Source organism: Neophocaena asiaeorientalis, unplaced genomic scaffold, assembly GCF_003031525.2.
Source record: "Neophocaena asiaeorientalis asiaeorientalis breed wild unplaced genomic scaffold, Neophocaena_asiaeorientalis_V1.1 scaffold692, whole genome shotgun sequence".
NCBI lineage: Eukaryota > Metazoa > Chordata > Mammalia > Artiodactyla > Phocoenidae > Neophocaena > Neophocaena asiaeorientalis.
Genome location: NW_020172814.1, coordinates 1 through 20,053, shown reverse-complemented (window position 1 = coordinate 20,053; position 20,053 = coordinate 1). Strand labels below are relative to the sequence as shown.

At 41.6% G+C, this 20,053-nt stretch overlaps 1 pseudogene; it reads right to left on the bottom strand.

Moving 5' to 3' along the window:
* Positions 1-19,592, bottom strand: part of LOC112397458 (putative transporter SVOPL) — a 55,396-nt pseudogene extending 35,804 nt beyond the window's left edge.
* Positions 19,593-20,053: the final 461 nt, after the last annotated feature.

Genomic DNA, 20,053 nt, shown 5'->3' with positions numbered 1-20,053 from the left:
TTTTTTTTTTTTTTTTTTTTTTCAGTACGTGGGCCTCTCACTGTTCTGGCCCCTCCCGTTGCGGAGCACAGGCTCCGGACGCGTAGGCTCGGCGGCCATGGCTCACGTGGCTCCGGGCCCAGCCGCTCCACAGCATGTGGGATCCTCCCGGACCGGGACACGAACCCGTGTCCCCTGCATCGGCAGGCGGACTCTCAACCACTACGCCACCAGAGAAGCCCCCCATGGTCATTTTTAAGTCTTGTCATTTACAGACAGTTCTGGGTGTACTCTGATGCTTTTGCAAAAATGTTCCTATAAAAGGGTTTCACCTTCAAGGAATTCATGGAAAAGACTCTGACAAGTACAGGTTTCTGGTAACTGACTATACTGCTGAACTGAATGGATAAGCATTTTCAGAACTCTAATGGAAAACTGATGAATTCATAAAAGCGCTAACAAGAGATCAAGATGAAAAAAATTAATACATGGGACTGAGTGAACTGATGAGAATTATAATTTTTGTGACTTTCTGTTTGAATAAAAAAAAAATCCCACAAGGACTCAGAGGCAAAAAATATACAAAGCACTTTTCACTGCAAAGTAAAGGAGCTGTTACAGTGGAGGATTCCTGGACTGAATGTCAATATTATGACATAGTATGAGTGTGTTTCGTGTTTGGTAATTGCAATCACTGTTGCTTTTGTTGTGGTCATCCATTTACAATGCTTGGTGTCAGTTTATTTATCTCCTGTAAAAATAAAATACAGTGTGTGTGTGTGAAAAAAAATATGAAGCAGGGGATTAGGTTAACTCTTGGGACTGGGATGAATAACTAATCTAAAACATACTGAGGGTAAAGCAGCTCTGTAAGAGAAAATATTGTGTTTATATATGAACCTTTTGAATTTGAAGTACTTGAGGGATACTTAGGTAGAAATGTATAGCAGGGCATTGGTTTCAAGTTTCTGAAACTCAAAAGCAAGCTGTTGGCCAAAAATACACATTTGGGAGTCACTGATTTTATTTGAAGTTATAGGTTTAGGTGAGGTTACCTAAATGTCATAATTATTATGATTTTATCATGATACTTTAAATTTAACTCCCTAAATGGACAAAGTACTCTATTAAAATAATAATTAAGCAAATGCTCTGCATATTTGCCTTATAATAAATTACAGAATAATCATGTATATTTTTTATAATGTAAGTGCTTTCAGCATCATAGTGCTATTGGTTAATTAGGTCATTCCCCAAGTATTAAAAAGACTCTAAATTTAGAAACTGAGAAAAAATTGTAGAATGATGGTGCCTTATTAAGAAGTTTTATGTATATCAAACCTTTGGATGCCCACTGTACTCTAAGCTTTTTGAAATCCAATCAATCAAATCAATGTATCTGAATTCTTCTAGCACATAGTCTGGTACATAGTAGAAACTCAATAAATATCTGTTAAATGTGTGACAAAGACTGTGTAGCAGTTGAACGAGACTGGAGATTAAATACATACAGAAAATTTTTTAAATAAATAAATAAATAATAAAAGCTGGTCCTTTGAAAAGATAAACAAAATTGATAAACTTTTAGCCAGACTCATCAAGAAAGACAGGGAGAGGACTCAAATCAATAAAATTAGAAATGAAACAGAAGTTACAACTGACACCACAGAAATACAAAGGATCATAAGAGACTACAGCAAGCAACTGTATGCCAATAAAATGGACAACCTAGAAGAAATGGATAAGTTCTTAGAAATGTAGAACCTTGAAGACTGAACCAGGAAGAAATAGAAAATATGAACAGATCAATCACAAGTAGTGAAATTGAAACTGTCATTTAAAAACTTCCAACAAACAAAAGTCCAGGACCAGATGGCTTCACAGGTGAATTCTATCCAACATTTAGAGAAGAGCTAACACCCATGCTTCTGAAACTCTTCCAAGAATTCCAAAGGGAGCAACACTCCCAAACTCATTCTATGAGGCCACCATCACCCTGATACCAAAACCAGACAAAGATACTACAAAAAAAGAAAATTGCATGCCAGAATCACTGATGAACACAGACACAAAGATACTCAACAAAATACTAGCAAACTGAATCCAAAAATACATTAAAAGCATCATACACCATGATCAAGTGGAATTTATCCCAGAGATGCAAGCATTCTTCAATATACACAAATCAATCAGTGTGATACACCATATTAACAAACTGAAGAATAAAAACTATGGTCATCTTAATAGATGCAGAAAAAGCTTTTGACAAAATTCAACACCCATTTATGATAAAAAAAAAACTCTCCAGAAAGTGAGCATAGAGGGAACTTACCTTAACACACTAAAGGCCATATATGACAAACCCACAGCTAACATCATTCTCAACAGTGAAAAACTGAAAGCATTCCCTCTAATATCTGGAACAAGACAAGGATGTCCACTCTCACCACTTTTATTCAACATAGTTTTGGAAGTCCTAGCCACAGCAATCAGAGAATAAAAAAGAAATAAAAGGAATCCAAATTGGAAAAGAAGTAAAACTGTCATTGTTTGCAGATGACATGATACTATATATAGAAAATCCTAAAGATGCTACCAGAAAACTACTAGAGCTCATAAATGAATTTGGTAAAGTTGCAGGATACAAAATTAATACACAGGGCTTCCCTGGTGGCGCAGTGGTTGAGAATCTGCCTGCTAATGCAGGGGACACGGGTTCGACCCCTGGTCTGGGAAGATCCCACATGCTGCGGAGCGACTGGGCCCATGAGCCACAACTACTAAGCCTGCGTGTCTGAAGCCTGTGCTCTGCAAGAAGAGAGACCACGACAGTGAGAGGCCCACGCACCGCGATGAAGAGTGGCCCCCACTCGCCGCAACTAGAGAAAGCCCTCGCACAGAAACAAAGACCCAACACAGCCAAAAATAAATATAAATGAAACAAAAAACCAAAATTAATACATAGAAATCTCCTGCATTTGTATACACTAATAATGAAAGAGCAGAAAGAGAAATTAAGGAAATAATCCCATTTACCACTGCATCAAAAATAATAAAATACCTAGGAATAAACCTACCTAAGGAGGCAAAATACCTGTACTCTGAAAACTATAGGACTCTGATGAAAGAGATCAAAGATGACACAGATAGAAAGATATACCATGTTTTTGGGTTGGAAAAATTAATATTGTCAAATGGCTATACTACCTAAGGCAATCTACAGATTCAATGCAATCCCTATCAAATTACCAATGGCATTTTTCACAGAACAAGAACAATGGAATTGTAAATTTGTATGGAAACACAAAAGATCCCAAATAGCCAAAGCAATCTTGAGAAAGAAAAACAAGGCTGGAGGAATCAGGCTTCCTGACTTCAGACTATACTACAAAGCGACAGTCATCAAAAAAGTATGGTACTGGCACAAAAACAGAAATATAAATCAGTGGAACAGGATAGAAAGCCCAGTAATAAATCCATGCATCTATGGTCAATTAATCTATGACAAAGGAGGCAAGAATATACAATGGAGAAAAGACAGTCTCTTCAATAAGTGGTGCTGGGAAAACTGGACAGCTACATGTAAAAGAATGAAATTAGAACATTCTCTAATGGGACTTCCCTGGTGGCACAGTGGTTGAGAATCTGCCTGCCAATGCAGGGGATATGGGTTTGAGCCCTGGTCTGGAAAGATCCCACATGAGGCAGAGCAACTAAGCCCGTGCACCACAACTACTAAGCCTGAGTCTAGAGCCCTTGAGCCACAACTACTGAAGCCCATGCACCTAGAGCCCTTGCTCACAATGAAGAGTAGCCCCCCTTCGCCACAACTAGAGAAAGCTCACATGGCAATGAAGACCCAATGCAGCCAAAAATTTAAAAATTTTTTAAATTTAAAAAGGAGGGTGGGAAGGTAGGAGATGCAAGAGGGAAGAGCTATGGGGATATATGTATATGTATATGTATAGCTGATTCACTTTGTTATAAAGCAGAAACTAACAGACCATTGTAAAGCAATTATACTCCAATAAAGATGTTAAAATAAATAAATAATTTAAAAAAGAAAAAAAAAAAGAACATTCTCTAACACCATATGCCAAAATACACCAAAATGGATCAAAGACCTAAATGTAAGGGCGGACACTATAAACCTCTTAGATGAAAACATAGGCAGAACACTCTTTGACATAAATTGCAGCAATAACTTTTTTGATCCACCTCCTAAAGTAATGAAATAAAAACAAAAATAAACAAATGGGACCTAATGAAACTTAAAAGCTTTTGCACAGCAAAGGAAACCATAAACAAAAAGATAACCCACAGAATGGGAGAAAATAATGTGCCAACAAAGCAACCAACAAGGGATTAACCTCCAAAACGTACAAACAGCTCATGCAGCCCTATGTCAAGAAAACAACCCAATCGAAAAATGGGCAGCAGATCTCGTGGTGGTGGAGGTGCCGCACTGCGCTGCACACAGGATCTTAGTTCCCCAACCAGGGATTGAACCCGTGCCCCCCGCACTGGAAATGCAGAGTCCTAACCACTGTACCGCCAGGGAAGTCCCAGGCAGAAGATTTAAACAGAAATTTCTCCAAAGAAGACAGCCAGGGGCTTCTCTGGTGGCGTAGTGGTTGAGAGTCTGCCTGCCGATGCGGGGGACACGGGTTTGTGCCCCGGCCCGGGAAGATCCCACATGCCGCGGAGCGGCTGGGCACGTGAGCCATGGCCGCTGAGCCTGCGCATCCGGAGCCTGTGCTCCGCAACGGGAGAGGCCACAGCAGTGAGAGGCCCGCGTACCGCAAAAAAAAAGAAGACGGCCAGATGGCCAAAAAGCACATGTAAAGATGCTCAACATCACTAATTATTAGAAAAATACAAATCAAAACTACAATGAGGCATCACCTCATACTGGTCAGAATGGCCATCATCAAAAAGTCTACAAACAATAAATGATCGAGGAGGTGTGGAGAAAAAGGGAACACTCCTGCACTGTTGGTGGGAATGTAGATTGGTGCAGCCACTGTGGAAAACAGTATGGAGGTTCCTCAATAAACTAAAAATAGAATTACCGTATAATCTAGCAATCTCACTCCCAGGCATATATCAAGGCAAAACTATAATTCAAAAAGATACATTCACCCCTATGTTCATAGCAGCACTGTTCACAATAGGCAAGACATGGAAACAACCTAAATGACCAGCAACAGACGAATGGATAAAGAAGATGTGGTACCTATATACAACGGAATACTACTCAGCCATAAAAAAGAATGAAGTGATGCCATTTGCAGCAACATGGATGCAACTAGAGATTATCATACTAAGTGAAGTCAGAAAGAGAAAGACAAATATCATATGATATCACTTATATGTGGAATCTAAAATATGACACAAATGAACCTATCTATGAAGCAGAAACAGAATCAGGGACATAGAGAACAGACTGGTGGTTGCCTAGAGGGAGGGGGTGGGAGAGGGATGGATTGGGAGTTTGGGATTAGCAACTGCAAACTTGTATATATAGAATGGATAAACAATGAGGTCCTACTGTATAGCACAGGGAACCATATTCAATATCCTGTGATAAAGCATAATGGCAAAGAATATGGAAAAGAATGTATACATATGTATAACTGAGTCACTTGCTGTACAGCAGTAATTAACACAACACTAAATCAACTATACTTCAATTAAAAAAATAAAAATAAATAAATTGGTATAACCACTATGGAGAACAGTATGGAGGTTCCTTAAAAACGAAAAACAGAACTACCATATGATCCAGCAATCCCACTCCTGGGCATGTATCCAGATAAAACCATAATTCAAAAAGATATATGCAACCCTGGGGCTTCCCTGGTGGCACAGTGGTTAAGAATCCGCCTGCCAATGCAGGGGACACGGGTTTGAGCCCTGGCCCGGGAAGATCCCACATGCCACAGAGCAACTAAGCCTGTGCGCCACAACTACTGAGCCTGCGCTCTAGAGCCCGTGAACCACAACTACTGAAGCCTGGACACCTAGAGCTCATGCTCTGCCACAAGAGAAGCCACCGCAATGAGAAGCCTGCCACCACAACGAAGAGTAGCCCCCACTCGCTGCAACTAGAGAAAGCCCGCACGCAGCAACAAAGATACAACTCAGCCAAAAATCAATTAACTAATTTTTTTAAAAAAGAAAAGATACTTGCACCCCAATGTCCATTGCAGAACTTTTTACAATAGCCAAGACATAAAAGCAACCTAAATGTCCATAGGCAGAGGAATGGATAAAGAAGATGTGGTACATATATACAATGGAATATTACTCAACCATAAAAGAGAACGAAATAATGCCATATGCAGCAACGTGGATGGACCTAACGATTATCATACTAAGTGAAGTAATTCAGACAGAGAAAGACAAGTGTCATATGATATTACTCGTATGTGGAATCTAATTTTTAAAAATGATACAAATGAAGTTATTTACAAAACAGACTCACAGATTTTGAAAACAAACTTATGGTTACCAAAGGGGAAACGGGGAAGGGATAAATTAGGAGCTTGGGATTAACATAAACACACTACTATATATAAAATAGATAACCAATAAGGACCTACTGTATAGCACAGGGAAATCTACTCAGTATTCTATAACAACCTATATGGGAAAAGAATCTGGAAAAGAATGAGTATATGTATAACTGAATCACTTTGCTGTACACCTGAAACTAACAACATTGTAAATCAACTATACTTCAGTAAAATTTAAAAATTAATAAAAATAAAAATAGACCTCATTAAAGTGGAAAGAATCACCCTATGAATAATGTTACCATAAATATCATGCTAACAATTGAATTCCAATAAAGTATTTTAAATCTATTAAGAAAATAAAAAGTATATAACTATGATCATATTTGAGTAAAATGTATATGCATATTTATATGTACATATGCTTAGATATATTGCAAGGGCTTCATTAAAATATTTATATTTGTTATCTCCAGTAAAATATTAGGGTAGTAAAATTTTATTTCTAAGTTTTTAATTTTTGTGTTTTCAGTGTGGAAGAAGAAAAAATCACGTGGTCAAAATTGCCTTTGGAAATCTCTTAAATCACTGAAAATACAATAAACACAAATGTATTTATGAACCACACTTGACATTGAGAAAAACTTTCTCCTTGACCAAACCCTAGCCAGGCTTTTCTAAGCTGCTTCTCACCTAAGCCTCAATCTTGGTATATAAAGATTTGAACAAAGACTAACAGTTTCTAACAGCTCAAAGCCACACCTCTTGGATGACCCTAGCTCTCTTAAAAGTGCCTACCTGAACATACTCAAGGCTTCCAAAAAATTTACTGTTTGTTCCGATCGATACCTGGAGATAGGGCTCCTGTCTGGGTTTCACGTGGACCAACCCCTCTTACCACTTTTTGCCGATTTTCACTTCCCTGCCTCTGTTGAGACCTTCCTTGTCCTACTCCCTCTTCTCCCTTTAAAAAGCCCAGTCACCTCCGTACAAATCAAAGTTGAATTCAGTTCACACTGGACTCTTTTTTCCCTACTGCAATAATTACTAATCAAAAATCTGTCCCTACCACTTTAGTGTCTGACTTTATCTTGGACAACATAGTTTCTCAGTAAGTTTACTGCTTACTAGAAATCACTAATGAAACTACGAAATGGATAGATTTTTTATTCCCATTAACTGGTGAAGTTCTGTGTATCATCTTATGCGTTGATTCATTGTTTCCATGCTTCTGAGGAAGGTCAGGCATTCAACAGGACAACAAAATCATCGCTCAGCTGTGACAATTCAATTAGGGTTTTTTGAAACCCTTGAAAAGTAAAGGTTTGTCTTTCATCCTTGTCTAGTATTTTTTTTTTCCTGGGCAGAAACTAAAATTTTTTATGTAGTATTTCCCTCTATAAGAGAAATGGTTTTCCAGAATTCTGAAATCTCCCTTTTCATTTGAGCACATGGTGATGTGAAATTAGAGTCTTATGATAAGCTTGTTCCCCCCTTGCCCTCTCCCAATCCCCTGCCAGTTCACTCTTCAGCAACCACAGTGCTCTTTGTAAATTGCAAAACTGATCATGATGCTGCTTAAAACCCTTCAATTACTTCCCACTCCTCCTAAGAAAAAAAATCCAAAGTATGCCTGCAAGGCACACTCTCTCCCTGTACTTCTCTGCACTTTGCTCATCACAGATAGCTTCTATTCCGAGAAGACACCAAGCTCTTCCCATCCCCAGGACTTTGCACCAGATGTCATCCCACCTGAAATGCTGTTACCCTTTACAAGTTGTCAGCTTCTTATACTTCAGGTCTCAACTCCAAAGTCACCTTGCCTCTTTTTATAATTTTTTTAAGCTGAAGTACAGTTGATGTACTTTATTACGTAAGTTACAGACAGGTGTACAATACAGCGATTCACAATTTTTAAAGGCTATTCTCCATTTATAGTTACTCTAAAATATTGGCTATATGAAGCCTTGTCTTTTAAAAAGGCCTGTCCCTCATGGAACGTATGGATTTTAATTCAATTTATCCTTCAGTAAAGGAATTTTGAGCCAAAAGAGGGGGTGGGGGAAGGCCTGTCATCCCTTTCACTCATTATCGTTGCCTCCCAACATACTTTCAAGTTGAGTGCTTTACAGATATGCACATAATTAAGATACGCAAATAATTAATTTGAATCATCTTAATTTTGTGCATGTTTGTAAAGCACCCAACTTGAAAGTAAGCCTCTTGAGAGCAGGAATCTTGTGGTGGTGTGTTGCGAAATGTTTAACAGGCTTTCCAGAAACAGTCCTGATGGTAGCATTTGCCTGTGGCCATGGGATAAAAATCACCACCGTGCTAATTTCAAGCTACAACGTGACATCAACTGGCTTGCAAAGTAATTTCCTGAAAATTTAACAATCAGTTTTCACAAGCCAGTGCAGGCCAGTTGCAGCACACCACTGGACCCTGGTCTGGCTTATTTACTGCTATAAATAAAGAGAACAATGTCAGGCACAGAGTAAGCGTGCAATAAATGCTGGTTGAAAGTTGAACTGGGATAAATTCTTTTTTTTTTTGGCCGTGCCTCGCGGCATGCAGGGATCAAACCCCCAGCCCCTGCAGTGGAAGTGAGGAATTCCCTTATAAAGTCTTGCTTCTACTCTATCAGATATAGATGGTAGCTTATGGAGTCCTTTCTGGCATTCTAACTGCCAAACTATGAAAAAGGCGGTTTGTAGAGAATTACCCTGAAAACAACTTGTCGAATGAGTCACCAAAATAAGTTCCTAAATGAAGGACAAAAGAAAGAGGAGGAGAAAGGGAAGGGGAGTGGGAAGGGAAGGAAGAGGAGGAAGAAGAAGAATTAAGTGAAAGTAAAGTCAATTTCCTTGCTGATGGCCACACCTCTCATTGGTCCCCAGACCAATAGCACCAGATTCACTCTGGATTCCTGCTAAAACTGTGGGTGATGGTCCCATATACAGAATCAGAATCTCTGGGTGAAGTCCAGGAATCTTCACGGTATCAAGTTACCCTAGTAACTCTGATATGCACTGAAGCTTGAGAACCGCGTCCAAGGGTACACTGACTGATGAGCTCACGAGAGTGTCACCAAGCTCTCCTGTCTACCTGGAGCAGCCGGCCCCACTCCAAACCCAGGCAAATATTCTACGAGCAAACACAAAGCTTCCCAGATTCTAACTTCCCATCCTAAACCTGGTGAGGAAAGCAAAACATTCCAATTGCATAGTGATTGAAATCACTCAACTGGGCTTAAATATTTCTCAGTAACAGAAATACTCTTATCTGAATATTTAGCATTTGGCCTCGATGCTGTTGACCACCGTTATGGTTATTAGCTAACATTTATTGAGGGCTTCCTATGTGTCAAATGTTGGGCTCAGTGCTTTGTATGTATTAATCTCACGTAATACTGAGAAGAAACCTACGTAGTGGGTGTTACTGTTTATCTTCATTTTACAGATGAGGGGGGCATAGAAAGTTGGGTGACGTCACTGTGAAGAGCTGAGAACTCCCCGAGAAGGACGCTAAGCAGAACAAAGCCCTATGCCCCAGGAGACCTGGTCCTAGTTGAGATATTTCCTGGTCCACAAAGTCACCGAAAGCAGGGTGGCCTCAAAGATAAATGCCCACAAATACCCAGAGAAAATGTTCCAAGTGGTTGAGAACCAAGAGACTATTCCTGATTAAAGCTTGGAGAATAAACTCTACCTCGGTCTGACCATCCAGAAATAGGATCAATATTTTACTGCTGCCTTTCAGCATTATGTTCTTTTCTGAACATGCTGAAATAATAAGTGCAAAAGAACTGTGAAAAGCACAACTGCAAGACCAAAACTGCCCTCATTTTTAATTAAGTAGGCAAAATATTCCCAAAATAGTTTTAATAAGGGTGGTAGCAAAATCCCATTAAATTATAAGAAATACACGTTACAGTCTGTTTAGCCCATGTCAACCCCCTTTCTCTGAAAACTGCCCCTCCCAGGTTGCATTCATCCATAAGCCTGACTCTTGGCCACAACTGATTTAGCTCAACTATGAACAACTGACCAGGCCTGACCAGTGAGATGCCAGAGAGAGCACCCTTCTGGGGTGCAGAGAGTACTCTGGTGTCTTCTGGTGCCTGGAACTAAGGATAGATGTTTGGGATTTGCGGGGCGGCCATGTCCGTGGACAAGCATAGCACACTGGTCTTAAGGGAGTACAGCCTGAATGCTCAGTGACCCTGGGCCCCAGATAGATGTGAGGAGGACAGAGCCTGGGTCCCTGACAGCCCTCACTGCCTGGATCAGGCCCACCCAGGGCCCAGCCTCACTCTTGTCTTTGGCTGCAGCCAGCTCAGGGGGATTTCCATTTCTCGTGGCCAAAAGAGAAAGAGCAGAGCAGAGGGGCAAGCTGTTTGGCCCTCTGAGGAACCATGACCATGTGGGGCACCATATCTGCCTCTGTTTCTCTCCTGAAACAGGGCCCATCCAACGGTCCAGATCACCCCTGGATTTTCTCCCAGCCTGTGCCTGGTTCGTCTAAATGCTGGACTTAACCTGTCCAGGGCCACATCCTTGCACCCTGGTGCAGCCTCCCTGCACTTCTGGGCTGTTTTTCGATTGCACCCTTGACAGTGTCAGGGTTGGAGCTCACTGTCGTGCAGCTGCCCCAGCTCCTTGTGTCGTCCATGTCTTTTGCATCCTCTCCCAACAATGTCCAGCAAAATCTAAACCCTGCATGCAATGCAATACATGCTACTGACTGGAAGACTGGAAGCATCAATTTCGCCTCTTTTCCCAGCCAAATTAACCAGACAATGGGAAAACAACACCTCAAGGAAACTCAAGTAAACAAATCCTTGGTTAAACCCTTAACCTGAAGGGAGCCAGGTCCCCCCACCTCCTTTAGACATATCCTCCCTACAGAGACCCCTGGGCTGTACCTGGGATATAAATGGCGCCACCATCGCACCAATGCGACACGGGGGGCCACTGGTCCCCATCCCCAAAGAGCGCATCGTTGTGGGGTAGACCTGGAGTGGAGAAGTTAGCTTAAACCCCTCTCTCCCAAGTCCTCTGCCCTTCCCTCCACAGGTCAGGCTTTGGTATATATAAAAGGCCAAATATTCTATATGGATATACAGGATATAGAAGATGTTCATTTTCTCAGGTACACAAATTTGAATTTTAACAATATCAGAAAATAAACACTTAGAAATTATCCTTTAAGTGAGCAAATTCCAAAATAGGTGTTTAATACTCCAAACGTAATTTTAGAAAGGTACTTGCAGTCAGACAGAAGATTGCCACTTTAGAGCTATAAACATATAAAGGTGGTTCTACCGAATGGAAAGAAAATACTCCCCAAGTAATAACAATCCAACCAAACCTTTAATACAGATACAGTGAAAAGAACTGACGGGAGTGCCACATACATGCTACACCATTCACCATGTTTGTGTTGTAAGATCTTATGGTGCAGTCTACTTTCTTGCTGCAACTTTCTTGCATTTATAGTAAAACCTCATTAATCTGTACTTCACTGATTCAGAGTTCTTAATAAATAAGCAAATAGTATTTAATAAAGAAGATTTCAGGGAGAATATATGAAAGAATGCTTCTTTTAATTTTAGAAATTTTTCTCTTAACGCTATAAATACTGATCAGTTTTCATCAATTCACTGAAGCAAAGCACGTGGCCTCTTTACTTGGCCACATCATGTTAGCCACCATCTGTCAAACGCAAAAAACAAGACGCTTTCCTGCCCTGGGGGGCACTGCTATATTTATAAGAATGTCTGGGGGTGGAGTGCCTTTTCACAGAAACTTTTTCTTTTTCTAGAAAATGAGGCTAGTGGCTATTGAAAACAATGGATTCAGATACATACAGATGATCTCTGCTCGAATATCAATTTTTTTTGTTCATTTTTGACAATTCTAGGAGATGAAATAACAGAGGACAAGCAACTTCAGGTACACATCTTTTTTTTTTTTTTTTTAAGCAATAAGTATCAGGGAAAAAATACTTAGGAATGACCCTTTAAATGAACACATCCCAAAATGTTAAATTGAATATTTCAAATATAATTTTAGAGGCACACCACGATACACATAGACTTTTAAGTTCACAAATTCACAATAATTTTAGAAGATTGTTAATGGAACTAAATGAAATACTACATATATGTCAAATGTGTCATAATTTCCTATTTTTATCTATGTGAGGGGAAAAGAATCTTTTTCTCTGTGGTTTTGATATGTCATCTGTATTCTAAACAGACTTCTACGTTTCCCAAGATGAAGATGAATGCAGCTATAGCAGTCCCTATAGCACCACTTTCTCCAGCTCAATGAAAGGCAAAACCAGTTAAAATACTAAGTTTCCTACTCAGATATTGCTTATTTCTAGGAGTATTTGCTCTTTAAAGTGGTGGTTTCTGAGAAGCTCCTCACAAGTGATGTATTAAGTAGATATAGTAATTCAATAAATTAAGAATAAATTACTATTCTATTTGAATTTAAGCTACCTACAACAAACAACAGACAGAGTGGGATGTGATCTTTCAAAAGAATAAAGGCGAAAAATACATTCTAATTTTAAAAAGGGAGAAATAGGGTGTTTTGCATTTTATCAGCAACATGCAGGTACGGGGCCCTATCCCTATTTCTTCGGGAAGCATGGTATGAGGGCAAGAGTTGTTTTTTACATGGATGCAGTTTAGTGAGAAAGGGAGAAGGTCCTATCTTTCTTCTCAGAGACTGGCTTTCACTAGACCCCCTGGGGCAGGAGAAAGGCCCCATCAAATAAACCTTCTGGTGTCATTTTAATAGGATGTTTTTAGAAAATCATCAAAAGTCAACAGAAGCCAGGGATGCGTGACCTATAGACAAACACCTGCTCTAAGTGGCTCACCTCGCACACCTTGATGGAACCAACCCCTTCCCCAAAACTAACCTCAGCAGTGTAAATATAGATGGTGTTGAAGTTGGACGCCACCAAAGCCCTCAGCATGAAGAGGAAGCCGATGAGACCGGCACTAGGGAACCAGAGCGAGACGTTACCACAGGCGACACAGAGGGCCTTCCGGGGCCCCGATCCCAGGACATTACAGATGCCAACACACATCTCTGAAGACCAGGTCCTGAGGAAGGGGCTGCTCCTCAGCTGGCCTGACTGTGGGGTCCGAAAGCAAAAGCCGGACTCAATCCTTCAATCCTGTCCCCCCAGAGTGTGCCATTCCAGCCCGAAAGCAAAAGCGGACTCAATCCTTCAATCCTGTGCCCCCAGAGTGTGCCATTCCAGCCCGAAAGCAAAAGCGGACTCAATCCTTCAATCCTGTCCCCCCAGAGTGTGCCATTCCAGCCCAGCCCCCCAAGACGAGCACACCTCTGCACCACCCTTGGAAAATGGTACAGACAGTTTGCAGAATAAGTCATATATGTTATAAATGAGGCCCACTCTAGGGTCACAAATTCAGAGTGCAATGAGTTTTCCCACCACAGGTATGCTGTCTACATCCCTATCTTGACAACGGTGCAGAGCATTTGGTAAACAACCAGAGTCTCCATTCTCCAGGAAGCTTCACATAAAGATCCTAAATATCTCGGTACGTGAACTGAATACTCCCACGCTGGTGCCCATGTCCTGTGAGTGCTGACGATGGACCTGCTCAGGGGGAAGAGGGGAGGCGCAGGTACCAGGGGCTTGTCTGATCGTTCTAGTCAAACAAGCAGCCTGTACTCTACTCTCTTGGCGAAAGGGACTTGCCCCTAACCTCCACTGAAGGCCATGGGTCAGGAGACCTCATATTAAAACCACTGCACAAAACTAGATTGCTTTAAAGCAAACAGAAAGCAAATACCTTGAAGTGCAAATATTGAGGAGAAGGACGAACAAAGCTGTGCATCCCACGGTAATAGAAAGGCTCAGCCGTCTTCCCAGGAAATTAATGCCCAGGATAGTTAAAGGATTCACTAGGGAAAAAATGACAAAGACAATTTTCAGAACCTTGAAAGAAAATGAAATTTATTAACAATGGCATGGATTCCTCCCTGTCATCTCAGAAAGAAGCAACTTAATCCAAACGTCATGCGTATTCCAGCCAAGACCCAGTCACACTGTCATCGACTTCATGACTCCTTCCATATGCTTTTCCCACGGGGATCCGAGAACGACAAGCACTGGAGTATATGAAGGACATTTTACACCCGGGATGCTTATTACAGCACGCAGGTCTATTGTAAACCGCCAACTTGCTAGACCTATATTTTAAATGTTTTATACTGTTTTTCAAATTCAAGGTGCCATTGATTTTTAAGTACCATTATTTTATGTCTATTAAAGCAGAAACAGTGCTTCCAACTGAAATCTAACATGCCATTGTGAGACACATCCCAGTTTCAGAGACGTTACGATGTAGGGGAATGCATGTTAGAACTGATACGTGCGCTAATTCAAAGCTCTACTCCTCCAGACTTCTCCCCACACGGATCCGCACTGGAGACAACTCAGCATGCTGTGGGGACTCGTCCATTTCTACCAGGCAGGAGTCAAGTGTACGACAGGTCATTCTTCTCTCCTCTGAGACTCTGAGTTGCGCGTCCCCCACCCAAAACAGAGAGCCACCCAATAGAGAGATACTTACGAGCAATTTCGCCAATGGTGCTGATAATCATGGTCTGGTAGTCGGAAGGGGCAAACACCTGGCAGTGGCAGGGGCTCTGGCTCTCCTCCGAGACCCCTACGGTCACCACTGCCTCAGACTCCGACCGCAAGCCACAGGCCAGGTCCCGCTCCAGCAGCTCCGCACTGGCCAGGATGACCCCGTAGTAGGCGAAAAGAGATGCCCAGCCTGGAAGCAAAAAAAGATGGACATTAGGAAAGGCTGTCACCAGGCCTGAAGGAGGTGTAGCACCGTGAGAGGTGGGGAGAAGTGGGGAGAGCTTCTCAGGTAGAAGGCACGGTGTAGGGAGGGGAGGGGAGTGGAAAGTGGGGACACGTTTCAAGGGGATACTAGGGGGTGCCCTTCAGCGGAGGCTGTATGGTGGGAAATGCATTTGCAAGAAAAAACAGGATGGAACTAGATGGGGGAGGACCGCTCAGGCCAGGAAGAAGTTTTTTAAGAGGCAGAACAGAACTAACACTGCGTTGAAACTGTCTCCCTCATTCTACAGCTTATGTACTGTAGCCCTGACCATAAAGAGTTAATATTAGAGAAATGTGGCTTGTGCCCAAACAGCTCATTAAGTTCCCTGAAGCAAGTTCCCATACCAGGTGGTCCTGGGTTAGTTATGGCTACTACTTGTAGATAAGTTCGTTTTCAGCTAGCAAATAAGCAGAGATAAGTGTGGTAAAGGAGAAATAATTGCTCACGACTCGAAGTTTTGCAGCAGCCTTGTGAGCAAGCAGAACAGAGAAATGTTATGCTTCCCTTGAAGGCCAGGTGGCTCCAGGAAGTCTGCAGCCCACCTTTAATCCTGAACCCTCCGACTTCCCCTTTTCCCTTAGCATAAAAGCAGCCTGAATTCTCTTCCAAGTTAAGACGGTTCTCTAAGAGTTTAGTCCAGGGCTTCCCTGGTGGCGCAGTGGTTGGGAGTCCGCCTGCTGATGCAGGGGATGCGGGTTCGTGCCCCCGGTCCTGGAAGATCCCACATGCCGCGGAGCGGCTGGGCCCGTGAGCCATGGCCGCTGAGCCTGCACGTCCGGAGCCTGTGCTCCACAACAGGAGAGGCCACAACAGTGAGAGGCCAGCGTACTGCAAAAAAAGAGTTTAGTCCACCATCTTCTCTGTCTGCTGGCTTTCCAAATAAAGTCGATATTACTCACCCCAACACACTGTCTCTTCTTGGCCTGCCATGTGGCAAGCAGTAGGAGCTTAGACTCCGCAACAGTTTGTTTTCTGCAGCTGCTGCCACAAGTTAGCACAAACAGCGCTTGAGTATCTCACAGTTCTGGAGGTCAGCAGTTCAGCAGCTCTGGCTGACTTCTCTGCGCGGAGTCTCACGTGGCAGAAATGACGGTGCAGGCAGGGCTGCTCCACTTTCTGGGGAAGCATCCATCTCCAAGCTCACCCAGACGGTTGGCAGAATCCAGCTGCACGGGGGTGTAGAACTCGTGTCCATTTCCTTGCTGGCTGTTGACCAGTGGTTTTCAGCTTCTGCAGGCTTCCTTCATTCCTTGTCTGTGAAGCCAGCAACAGCAGGTCGCGTCCTTCTCATGCGCTGAAGCTCTCCTTCGACCTCACCTCGCGCTTTCTCTTCTGCTGCATCTCTGATTCCAGCTGGAGAAATTTCTCTACTTTTAAAGACTCAAGCAATAATATTGAGCTCACCTGCCTAATTCAGGATACTCTCCCTATTTTAAGGCTCATAACCTTAATTACATCTACAGTCCCTTCACATCTACATCCAAATTAGTGTTTGATTGAATCCCCAGGTGTTGGAACTCTTGGGCATCATCTTTAGAATTCTGCCTTTCGGACGCCATGAAGCTATGGAAGGTTTTTGCTTTTGCTTGATGTTTTCATACTATCTTTTGTTCTATTCTTTAATAGATATTTTTATTGAAATATAAACATAACATACAGAAAAGTTCCTATATCGAAGTCAAGAAAAAGATATCAGGAGAATTCGCTGGCAGTCCAGTGGTTAAGACCTGTGCTTTCAATACCGAGGGCCCGGGTTCGATCCTGGGTCAGGGAACTAAGATCCCACAAGCTGTGTGGCCAAAAAAAAAAAGAAAAAGAATATCAGCCTCCCAGAAGCCCCCCCCCATGCCTCTCTCATTTTTATAAATGGTTGTAAAAGACACATGTCACGTGTAAAAGACAGATGGGGACAATCAAGGGAAATCACATGTGATCTGCATAGTGGATGATGTTGAAGTGACGATTGTTAATCTCGTTGGTGTGATTTTAGGATTGGAATCATCTAAGAAAATGTCCTCAAGTAGCTGAGACTCTTAATGAAGTATCTGGGGATGAAATGGCATGAAGTCTAGGGCCTGCTTGAAAATACTTCAGAACAGAAAAAAACAGCTGAAGTAAATATGGGTAGATATGAGTGATTGTCAGATCTGAGCAATGAGTAAATCAGGGTTCATCATGGTTTCATGTGCGTTTATAAATTCTCATAATGAAATATTTAAGAGGAAGACAATAATCACAATATCTCTCCTTGTTATGAAGGTAGCTTTAATATTTTTTTGGTTTAATTTCCAAATATGAAGTATATATTTTTTTCGGCCACACCACGCAGCTTGCGGGATCTCAGTTCCCCAACCAGGGATTGAACCCAGGCCACGGCAGTGCAAGCACTGAGTCCCAACCACTAGTCCACCGGGGAATTCCCCAAATATTAAGAGCATTTTAAAAATTAAAGAGTCTCAAGAGGAGACGCCAACCTATTTTTAGTGATTATATCTGGGAAAGGCAGATAGACACCTACTCTCCTGAATTCAAACACTACAGTTTCTGTCTTGAATCTTGATATAAATGGAACCACATAATATGTATTTTGTGTGTCTGACTTTCTTTGCTCATTATTACATTTGTAAGGTTCAGCCATGTTGAGCACAGAGCGCCAGTTTTCTCCTTTTTATTACTGTGTAGTATTCTATTTTATGAATATAACAGAATCTATCCATTATACCTGTTGATGGGCATGTGGGTTGTTCGTAGTTGGAGCTGTTACAAATAATATGATGCTATTTTATTTTACGATGCATTTCTGTTGGGTAGAAATCTAGGGGTAGAATTGTTGAGCCGTAGGCTATGCATACTTCCAACTGTAGTAGAAACCTCTAAACAGTTTTCCAACGTGGTTGTACTAATTTGAATGCCAATCAGGAGTGCAGGAAAATTCCAGTTACTTTACATCCTTCCCAACATGGTCAGTTTTTTTAATTTCATTTTTTATTTTTTTTTAAGGTTATCTTTTCAAACTTTTTTTTTTTCTAATTTATTTCTGGCTGCGTTGGGTCTTCGTTGCTGCATGCGGGCTTTCCCTAGTTGCAGCAAGCGGGGGCTACTCTTCGTTGCAGAACACGGGCTCTAGGTGTGTAGACTTCAGAAGTTGTCACATGCAGGCTCAGTAGCTGTGGCTCGCGGGCTCTAGAGCACAGGCTCAGTAGTTGTGTCGCATGGGCTTAGTTGCTCCTCGGCATGTGGAATCTTCCCGGACCAGGGAGAAGACCCATGTCCCCCACATTGGCAGGCAGATTCTTAACCACTGCACCCCCAGGGAAGTCCTCAGTCTTTTTAATTTTAGCCATTTGGGTGGATTTGTAATGGTGTCTCATTTGGTTTTAATTTGCATTTCCCTGGTGACTTTAAGGTTGAACATGTTTTCATATGTTTATTTGATACACATTTTTGGTCAAGTGCCTGTTCAAGTCTTTTGCCTATTTCTCTACTGGGTTGTGTATGTTTTTCTTGTTGAAAAAAAAATTATATAATAGAAATATATATTAATAATATATAGAACATGTATATATAGTTTGTTGGACATACATATTGGAAATTTCTTCTCTCAGTTGGTGGCTTACCTTTCAGGCTCTTCATGATTTCTCAGGACACAGAGTTCCTAACTTAATGTAGGCAAACTCATCAATCTTTTCCTTTAGAGTTAGCACTTTTTGCGTCCTGTTTAGAAAATCTTTGCTTACTCAAGGTCATGGCTGCATAGAGAGGACCACTGAGTCTATTCCTTTGAATTTGATTATCAGTGACCTCAAAGGATCAGTTCCTGGAATGTGGTGAGGGAAGAGACCAAGCTGCAAAAGGTTAGTACAGAGCTCATACACTCAGATGAAAAACTTAAAAGCTGTTTGTAGATGATTTGGATATTTTTTCTTTCTCTTTCTTTTTATATTGTTATTTTATATCTATTTTTTGGTTGGTGGCAGAAAGATAAAGCATTGCTGGTTTCTGCCTTGTGTTTTCTCCCCAGAGCACTCAGAAGGGATTTACTTCAGTGGGCTTTCTCCCACTGAAATGCTTGTTTATTTAAACCTAGCTTTGAAATAATACCATTCTTACCATATGACCCAGATCTGTAATGTGGTCCATAAATATTTAGCATCCAATAGGTCTGTAAATCTTCCTCTTTTTTCCTGGGGTAGTGAAAGGGGGAGACAGAATAGATTTAGTGGGTTAAGGACAGGCAAAGGTGACTCTAATATTTTAGATCACAGAAAACAAGAACAACGTGGGAATCTGGTAGGGTGAGATAGCCACTCAGCTCCCCGGATACCCCTCACATAAATACTGCTTTTAACACATTCGTCTCAGCCAATCAGTCTTTGCATACTTTTTGTTATCATTGTCAAGTACCAAAACTCATTGAATTTAAGATTCTAACCCTTTCACTCTTCCTCTTCTCACCAGTGCTGGCGAGAGGTGGGGTGGAGTATGGAAAATAGGAGTATACATGAAAAGCAACTATAAAACTGATGGGAGAATCTTTTAACATTAAGATGAAAAAACCTAACATTAAAAAAGAGTGTGAGGGGCTTCCCTGGTGGCGCAGTGGCTGAGAGACTGCCTGCCGATGCAGGGGACACGGGTTCGTGCC